Here is a 10,749-nt window from a genome sequence, read left to right as displayed (position 1 = left end):
ATGCATGCATGCATGCATGCATGCATAGGGGTCTAAACCATGCAGTTTGCAAAGCACAGCACAGCACAGAACACACTGCTACTTTTGCCTCTACAGTCATCTGCCAAGTTATTCTAATATCTGTGTTTGAGGAATAATCCGTTTTCCTTTTGATTTGGAGTTGACCGAATTAGACCTTTCCTTGTTTTCTGGAAGAACAGACATTTTTTAAAAACTTCCTTTTACCTGTAAATGGTATTTCTCAGAGAAGAGCCTGGCTCTGAATATGTTCTCTGACCTACAAAATAAATTACAGTCTGCAGTCACTGACAATTTTCAGTTATGTCTTTAAAACCCCTCCATTGCTTTCACTATTCAGCTGGCTTCAAACCGGAGGCTCAGGATCCAACAGAGGCAACACTCACACTGCTCAGTTTAGAGTTGCCGAGCTCATTGCTGCACACCAGCTAATGGTGTGTATGGTATGTATTATGTGTATTATTGACTTGTTCTAAATATAGGATAGTATAATTATATGGACACTGAAAGGCTCATCTTGCTGCACTAGTTATAAACACCGACCCAACAGCATACCTTCACCTTTTAGTTGTGTCCCTTTGCCCTGATGTCTGTACCACTTTATGGATACTGATTGACATAGCAGTGAGGTGAGTAAGGTGTTCTTCTTGAAGCTATAGGGGCAGTAGCACTACATAGCTTTCAGTCCCTGCACCTGAAACTCAGCCAAAGCTTGTCTGTCAGTGGTGCCCTTCACCTAACCCTCTTCCCTTGTGTGTCAAGGGTTTGCCATCAAAAACAGCTGAGTTACTTGGTTCTGCAAGGTACTTGACAGCTGAAACATCATAGGGGCCCATGTGCCTGCTGTTATCCCGTCTAACCTCAAAGATGGTTTTAAACTAATTCATTTATCCTTGCAGTAAGTAGAAAGACCTTGCAGCACTACTGTGCTACTTACTACAGTTCAAATGCTCAACAATATATTAGGTCACTTATAAATGCTCAACAGTATATTAAGTCAATTATATTATCATTAACATGATACTGATAGTAAGCCCTGCTTTTTTCTTACCTGCTCAAGGATTACAGTAGAGATTTTATGTTTAGAAAAATACCATTTTCAGGTCATGGTAGGGCTGTGCAAGCTGGAGAGAATATCAGAATGAGCAGATAAATCATTACTACAATTGTTCTTTATTTTCTTTTGCATGAATTTAAATTACATGACTGTAAACCTTTCAGGAAACAGTGTTTTACACATGGATGACTGAGGTGAAAAACTCCACAACTGATGCAAAAATATTGTAAGGTTCAGTCTCAAATCAGGCTAGGCTCTGAATCATAGCTTCTTTCAAAAGCCCTTGCTACAAAGGCATTGTAATCCTGGTATTAAAAAGAAAACTTTGGAGGAAGGGCATGATCAGAAGGAGACTAGGCTGTTTCACTGTTTATTTACTTTTCATTCTTGTTGCTCACTGAAGGAGGCAAGCACATCGCCCCTGATTCACCATCTCTAGAGAAGCTCTTAAAATACTTCATAAATTGTTCAGCCGTACCTAACTAATTATTAGATCCCATTTATTAACCTAATATCCATTGAATTTATAAGCTGCATTTGCTCTACAATTGTTATTAAATAACATTATTAATTATGGTAATGGTGTGCCCTCAGGAGAGCACACGACATGAACACATTGAATATTGTTTTTGCTAGTTGTTCCTGTGCAATTAACATTTGCTAGTATTGTAAATTCTCAATATGAGCCTCTTTATTCACATTATATACTTGAATGAAGTGTACTAAAACATTTCTGAGAAAGGCTTTATTCACTATTCCAGTAGAAGAGGGCAGCTCTAGCAAAGCTTTCTGCCTGGGGAAGCAGTGTGCTACTTCAGAAGCATAGATCAAAGCCTGAGATAATTAGTGAAATGTTTATCCAAGCCATGCCTTTTATTGCCACAAGTATGGCAAAGGTGAAAACTATTAAGGAAATTAGATGAAAAATGTTTTAAGTGCATTTGTAGAGTCAGTTCTATCAGTGGCTGCTGATCTCTTTCTGCTGACAACCTGAGGAGACAGGATGGGAACAAAGCAGTTTTGTATTTGACCATTGCCTTTGCGATTGGCTATAAATTCAGAAGCCATGGGCCTGGACGTTCAGCAAAGCATTTGGGCACATCTTGACTCACAGAAAGTGTGTAATCCTTCCCAAATTACAAGCATTCAATTACAGGAAAGCATCTCCTTTCCCCAGCAGTATCAGGCACTTGCAAAGTGGTTGTATTGTTTTCCTCATGCTTATCTCTTGTGCATCGCTGTATTTCTGTCCAGCACCACTCACAATCGCCCTGCAAGGACTGTAAATCTGGTTGGAAGGGGGTTGGAAGACACAGATGCCATTCTGCTCAGAGCAGCACCAGTGCTGCTTTCTTTTGTCTGCTTGTGCCTTTTTTTTTCCTTTAGCAGCCGTGTGAAACTTCCTGTTCTCAGCACAGGGTCTTTATCACTATCCTCCAAACCATTCCCGTTTTACAGGTTTCCAAAAGAGCTACCACTTTCCAGCTTACATAGCAAAGAAGTCAATATTCCTAGATTCCCTCACTGCTGTCCTCATTTCCACTCCATGTTCAATTTGCTGCTGGGTGATGCAAAGAGGGAGATGAGCTGCATTCATTTGTCCCCAGGCCCAGAGGGGCTGCGCGTGTGCACTCGCCTTGATGTCATGTGTGTGAAGCTTTTGTTCTCTGAGTGCCAAAGTCCTTCCTGAACTCCAGCCTCTTGTGCAACAATATTAACAGGACAGTGTGCTGACAGGAGTAGTAAATCCTATATGTGAAAGAGGAAATAGTGTATTGACCTGCTGAGGGATTTACATACCTCCAAAGACTGACAGCAAGCTCTGCCTGTGAGGCTGGCTTGTTCTACTTTCCATTTCCAGCAGATACTATCCAGTGCTTACGGATGAATGACTTGGATAGATATGTATGTGAATTTAAAAACTGTCCTGGTTGAGTATATTCTTATATCCAGGATGCTACTAATCATTATCCAGTGTAACACCTTTTTATAAGACAGAGAGATTTTGCTGTTGTGCTTGCTTTAAATATACAGTGCCTGTGGCTGTGCTGCTAAAAAGCATGATTATTTCCCAAAGGCATGCAGAGAAATTGGAAGCTAGCTTTTTTAAGTGATCCCTCTGATCTTTCATTAGTAAGCATTTAATTTGCAATAGCATCTCGCATTACAAATACTTGGCTGTCTGTCTGCAAGCTCTCAGGGCTGAGAGGAGACCCACAGAAGAATTTTGGGAGCATGGTCTCCAAAGGACAGCAGGACTGAGTTCTCTCTCTTATCCTTCTACAAATGCAGCATCATGTCTCCAGGGCAACCTGAATTCTGACAGTCGTGGGAGCAGGGAAGTGGCATGGATTTCTATTTGATTCCTGCAGCTGAAAAGAGATCTGAGACAAAAATCAATATGTGACTAAACTAAGAGTTCTTTTCACAATTAACTTTATCTAAGGGTTCGTTTTCTCTCTTCTTGTGCAAATGTAATTCAGAACTACTAACTACTGTGTTTGTTTTGTTGATCTTTCCCCTTCTACATGTAGCAAAGGCCTAAACATCTGAAATAAATAGGTTGCAACATAAAAATGAGGGGTGAGCCTACCATAAAACTGAACACGCATTTAATAAGGGAGCCTGAAAACAGTGTTTATATTTCAAGATATAATATAATTTTAGTATAATTTTTTTTAAAATAGTATAATTTTTGCAATATTTTTAAATAGTGAATCATAGTTCCAGTCAGATGTTTCAGTTGAAAGTGATTTTTCCAATGACAGCTCTCTGAAATAAGTACCTTCGCATTTCTCTTTCAGGCACTAAGCTCTATCCTAAAGCAGTATTGAAGCATATGTTGCAGCTAAAGGAAAACATTTCTGGTTTCCTTTGGTTATCTTTCTTAGAAATATGTGAGCTTAATTTTCCTGCACAAGAATGAATCGCAAAATTCTCAGCTGTGAAAACAAAACTGTGACAGGTGACTCAAACACTTTCAGTCAGTTTTAATAGGTGCTTGTAGTAAGTGCTTCATAAAACTACCATTAAAGAAAACTGGGTCATGTGGATGATTTTATTTTGACTCTCTGCTTTCTTCTTCATATCATCCCCATAGAAAGCTGCAGGACATGAAGGGTGAGTCAATCAAGAAACTCCTTAGAGAGGCTCCTTTAGGCTTGTGGATGTTTATTGCTGTATTTGATACTTAGATCTTCCTCAGTTCCCTCAATTACCCTGCAGCTTGGATCCATGAGTTTTCTCAGCACAGGACATATCCTGGCTCACATGACTCCATGCTAGCCATGGCAGAAACACAGATGCAGAGTTGATACTGATGTTTATGTTCTAGCTTTTGTTCAAACTATATGTTGCTAACATAAATGCCATGGTGGCAAAAATATGGTGAGATATTTTGAGAAAAATCTCCTGAGCAACCCTGCATTCACTTAATGTTTTAGGGGCTAGGTTAGTGGCAATTTTTTGCTTTTAATGAGGTTGGGAAAGTTAAAGATAATTATGCACTCTCCTTTTCTAGTAGATGTGTTCATCAGAGTGACATAGTTTGGGTTTTAGAGTCTCGTCCTATGTACAATTATGCTTCTCTAACTTCCTTTAATAATGGCTTCTTAAGAGGGGACTGGCTGTGTGTATATTGGCTAGGAAGTGCAAACTTCAGCTGACCCCTCTTCATTGGTTTACATTACTATTTAACATAAAAGTCTGATAGAAAATACAGGCACCACAAAATGGGGAAGTTGGACCTCTCTAAAATGTTCTTTTAGGAGAAAGGGTAAAGATTTAGACAAAGCTAGTTTCAACAACTTCAGGATGACAGATTTCAATACAACTTTTGAAGCAGCTCTTATTTCCTATTTTGAATATTAGGAGTAATCTGAAATAAACTTTAAAACTGAAGAAGTACCATTGTAAATTAAAACAAATATAAAAATGTCAATTTATGCTGAAAAGAGCCTGTCTGCCACAGAGTTCATCTTACTATTTATGTATATTTATCTGCATAAACTAGTCCTCTTATTTCTTCAATAAATATTTCCTTCATAGATTGCAGATTGTTATATTCCCTTCAATAAATGTTTAGCTAAGTTTTACATACAACATTTAACTCCATTAGTCTTTCCTAAGATTACCCTTCAGCTCTTAGTTCTCCAATTTCTGCCTTATTAATGTCAATTAGGTATTAATCAGCTTTCACTTACATGCTCTTTTAGAAGGAAAGTGACATTTGAACTGTGTACAGAGGCTTGGTTTCTTTCTGTTAGGCTTTCAAAGTGGTGGTTTTTGATACAAAAAAAAAACCCCTTGAAACAGCCTTAATTGAATGACCTTGGTTTCCCTCTTTTCCCTGTTTTCCAAGAGTCATAACCTATTGCACTTCAATTAGGATTGATTTTAGGCTTCCCGGCTATAACTCATAATTCATCACGTTGTTCCAGAAACAATCTTCATGAAGGAGGCTCAACCCAGAAAGTGAAAAACAGTTGTTATTTTTGAGGCTAGCACAGAATTTATGGTAGGAGAGAATTTATAACTTAAGCAAAAACTTTTTAAGTATCTGAGGTTGGAAAGCTGATACTAGGAAACTAAAATAATATGGAAATAATTTCACAGTTTTTGCAGGGATCAAAAATACTCGTATGTGCGATGCTGAAAATTCATTCCTTGAATTATATTCACATCAGGACTGGATGCCTTTGTACATACTCATTTATCCCTAGCAAACTGGGCAGAGGCTAGAAGGAAAGAATGAGGTTGTTTGCCCACTATAATAAATTATAGGAGAAAAGAGATATACAGCAGCATTCCTTTTAGCAAGTGAGTTAAAGAGTGCTCAGGCTAATGATGAACCACTTCCTATGGAGCCAATATCTGAGACTGAAAAAGCAGCCAGTCATTCCTTGGCTCTGCAGCAGTCTTGGAGGCTGTTATACACAAACAGAAGCAGGGAACAAAAATCTCATTTGGGATGCAGCTGGCCTGAAACAGATACTCATGGTGAGACACTCTTGGATACAAGAGGCAGAAAAAGACAGCATCATGATGATGAAGACATTTCTACACCTGCCTATTAAAGATTTAGTGCAAGAAGAATTTATCAGTGTGGAAATGTGGCCCCCTACCTTATTGTCCCAGCAGAGAGGGATTCTGCCAAGCATCTCCCTATGTGTAGCTATTTACCACAGTTGCTAAAACTATTGAAGCTTCTTTGTGTGGTCAGGATTCTTCCCCAGAACCTGGACAGGTTGTAGTATTGAATTCTTATGGACATATCTCAGTTCTCCTCTTTATTCATCCCTAATTCAAACCCTGCTACAGGCATACCATGCACTCACAAGCTTCCAATCCATGCAGGCAGGCAGAGGACCACGGTTAATTGTGGGAGGCAGGTAATGACAACTGTATGTATTACCTGCATGCAGGACTTTGGAACCTTGCTGTGGCCAGAATAATTGCAATGAAGGGCAAATCTGCCCTTGTCCACTGCAGCTGTGTTTCTGGACTGAAAATATGGAAGAGAAACTGCTTTTTGAAATCTCATTCAGCTTGGCTAACAGCCCAATTCAGCAGACTTGGAAGATTTTCCATCATAATATTTCTCTGAAGGGAGCTGTACGAATAAATGGCAGAATGTATGTTTGGCTCAAGAGATGAGAGCCTAAATTTTAAAGAATCTTTTCTTGTTTGCTATGGAACAAATCCCAAACTTACTGCTTAGAAGTCCAGGCACCCTGCTGCTATAAGGCCACATCTGAACGTCTTGAGCATAGGGGGCAAGTACTCTCCTGTGTGAATACTTACTAACATTTCTAATCTCAGCTGTACTAATTATTGTGATGGAAGTTATTTCACAATGGACAAGGCAGATCAACCTCCTGATCAGTCCTGGAAGGGCAGAGAGGACAAAGGGGATAAATATAATGAAACTATTCCTTATTTACATGGCAGCCACCTAAGTCTCTGGGCAAGGATTCAGTGCTGAGAAAAGGTAGATCATGAAGAGAAATAACCCAGTTATCTTGGATTCTGATAGAAACATGTGGAATGGCAAGGTAGATTTTTCTGTTCCCTATCCACTGTATATTTTGCTCCAGTTTGTGCAGTCCAAAGTTACCAAGCATCTTGAGCACTACTGGTTTTGAAGTAATAGACATTTCTGATATTCTTGATCCTGCCTAGCTCAGCCATATTGGTAGTAGTAGATTCAAGATTTTGAGGTTCAGTTTAATATGTATTCCACACTTCTCATAAGATGATATTAAGTAGAAACTTGTGATCTATGAATTTATGGTGGTTTTATTCTTCCTGGGCAATGACACTACGAGGGACAGCAATGCCAATAGCACAGCTCACAAAATAGCAGCTCTGCAGACAATGCACAAAGATCTGAAGGGTCTAGATATTTAAGATCTACAGATCAAGAGGCATGTAGGATTGTGCCACACTTCCAGGCCCTGAAAGCACTATCCCAAAATTTCAGAGCCATGAGACATATACCAGAGGGCCTCAAATCTCAGGAAGAAGGGGAGATTTCTAGGAGACGCCCAAAGAATGGAAGTCCCGTGGTTATTCCTACTATGTGTTTAGGGGACGTCTGCAGCAGAGTTTGCATTTGTCACAGCACACCCCGAATACACAGCATCTATGATGAAAAAATAGCACCTTTTCATGAGTTTTGGGAGACAAAGTTGGTTTTGGCTCTGTGCTGTAAAAGCTTGTGACCCTCATGCCTCTCAAAAGTCATAACTATCTACCTTTGGATGCTGTAATGCTTTTCCACAGTTTTAGACTGACTATGGATGCTGTTAGAAGGCCCATTGTGTGAAAGTGAATGCTTTTCTAACAGATAGGGATATCAGAATTCTCGAATTCTGAATATGCAGTTTCTACAGACCAACTCAGGAAAATTTCAACTGTTTCCTGCTTCCTGCCTTGTCCATTGTGGGAAGCAGCTTTTTAATTCTTATTTATTTTGTAGTGACCAGAGGTAACAATTTGAAATTGCTGTAGCATTTTTTACTTTTGTTTGCAGATTGCAGGTTTCATAGGTGTGTTATGAATTGGGGGGTATTTAAAATGTTCAGCTTTGAGGATTGATGATGTGCAAATGTTTTGTGGATGTTTTGGTTTGTGTTTTAAATTACTGATCAGTTGTGATTAATCTGATTAGTCCTTTGACTGGAGGAGTGTGAATTACCTTCCCCCAGGTATAGCTGCTTGGGAACTGAAAGTGTGTTTTATGGACACAAGTTCAAAGTCTTCATGATGGGAGAATAAGTGCCAGCAAAAAATGAATAAAACTTGTGAAAATAAGAATATGAACTGTAAAATCACTACCAAAGAGAGTGTGTTTAAATACTGAAGCGAACAATCCCAAATAATTTGGAATGGAAAATTTTCTTTATTTATAGGGAGCAGAACATCTCCCTTAAAAAACAAGAGGATGGAGTACTGTTATCCAAAAGCCAATCTGCCATGGCCTCTCTCTTGTTATTTGTTTAATGATGTGCCTTGCAGTCTTCTTTCTCCATTATCTAGTATTAACTTCTAATTTTTTTCATCACATTGGATATAATTTGAGATGATACTATTTTCCAGTGGTGATCATGACAGTACTGTTCAAGCCTACCACACTGGGAACTAGACCTGGATTTGGAAGGATTCTCTGTGAGCTGGACATGGAAAACTTCTGGCTTCATCAGTCTGTAAGGGGACATCTTAAAGAGGCCAAACTCTACTCCATACTGATTAACAAAGAAATTGCTCCTAAATGAAAACAAGTACGAGTAGTTTTACAAAGGAATATGGTGGTAGGATCAATATGCGAAAGTCTAACACGGAAAATATTTTGACCGTGATCACAGAATTATTGGCAGAAAATGTGAAATATAGCAATGAAGCTGGAGGTCTCCAGTATCTCAGAAGAGATTGAGAACATGCAGACAAGACCAGGAAGAAAGATTCTTGGAATTGAGAGGATATCATGACACATACAGATTTCTCTGCTGTTTGAATAGATGTGCCAACTCATTTGAATGCATATGCTTCCATCCATATTTTTATCACTTCTTTGCATGCATAGGCACACACTTTCAGCTATGCATCTGTGTTTAAAAATGCACATAAGAGCCATGTATGACTCTGAGCATGTTTTTGTTAATATATATATCATGCCAGCCAGCCAAATAGCAATAATATTTCTCCCGCTTGCTCATTCTTGGATGGCTCATTTACATATTTATGCAGCTCCTATTTTCTTTGTAAAACAAAAATCTATGAAATTATCTGCTTAGACTTTCGCAAAGACACAAATCACTAAGATTCTGATTTTTTGTTACGTCTATCTACTTCATTTTTGCAATTCTAGACATTCCTGACAGTGAGGCTATGGCATCATTCATTTGCTTTCAGCAAAAGCACAGAATAAGCTCATAATTGTGGTCAGCACTCATGTCAACACCATTCATAACGAAACAAAATGTATGAATATCAGGGTTTTTTTATATTTAAGTTGTAAAGCTGACTTATTGTACTATCATATCAAGTTACTTAAGAGAAAAAGAAATAGAATGAATTTTGGATTGGTTTGATTTGTTTATTAATTTTCTTTGAAACAACAAGCAGGTTACTGCTAAAAGAAAAAAAAAAAGAAATGTAGCTAATTAAAGCAGGCTGCAACTTACAAAGTACACTCACAGGATTCACTGGACAATCACAGTCATGCAGTTGTGACCTATGTGCTCTTTCTATCTGCTTTGTACTCAGATATGCTGTGCTTTATATAGATTGAAAGACCTACAGGGAAAGAGTTATAGCCTGGATTGTGGAGCAGCCTTTGTGCTGTGCCTCCAAAAGCAAAATGCATGTTTGTACCAACATCAGATTATGCCAAGAGGTGTAAATCCAGCTCAGCTATCAAAGGAAGGATGAACCCAAAATAGAAAATAAATTAGTGGCCTAGCATAAATCTTCCCACTTCAGCACTAGTGCTGGATATAAATTCTAGTGGACAAAAAGGCTTTTCTGGGAAATCCCAGAATTTGAGCACGCACTCCATAATCTGAAATATTTTGGGGTTTCATGCGTTTTGAAAGAATGCACAGCTGACTGTTGCCCTGTGAACCAAGGATGGGAATTGCTCACACCTTTATAGCCTGCTTTAATGAAGGATTTTAGAGAAAGTCAGAGTCACATTAACCCTGAGTGAAAGGATCTCATGCTGCATAGTGATGGAAAAAGGAGCAGTTAGCAGTTATGTAAAGGGAAATTCTGATTGCATAGAAACTGTCTTTTTTTTTCCTTCCCAGTGAGGGCATTACTCAGCAAGGCAATAATATATGCAGCCATGGAAATTTAAAATCTCAGCTAGACAAGGACTTCAGCTTTTCAGATCTAACTTTGAAGCTAGCCCTGCTCTGAGTAGGGCTTTGGAGCTCCAGACTACATTAAATCATTCTGTGGCTCTTTGACTTCAGACAGATGAAATATTGATATTTACACTTGATTTAGTCAACCAAGACCTCCTTTATAGTCAGGAGAGAAAATCTGTGTGTGGTTCATTTTCATACTATGCTATCTAGATCTGACAGATTGCAACACTGACTACAAAAGGTTTACCTAGCTCAGGTTTGTGCACCTACACAGCAGTTAGATAAGACCAGCACATATTTTAT

This window comes from Sturnus vulgaris, chromosome 2, assembly GCF_052056855.1.
Source record: "Sturnus vulgaris isolate bStuVul1 chromosome 2, bStuVul1.hap1, whole genome shotgun sequence".
Classification (NCBI taxonomy): Eukaryota; Metazoa; Chordata; class Aves; order Passeriformes; family Sturnidae; genus Sturnus; species Sturnus vulgaris.
Note: the sequence above shows the minus strand (reverse complement) of the source record.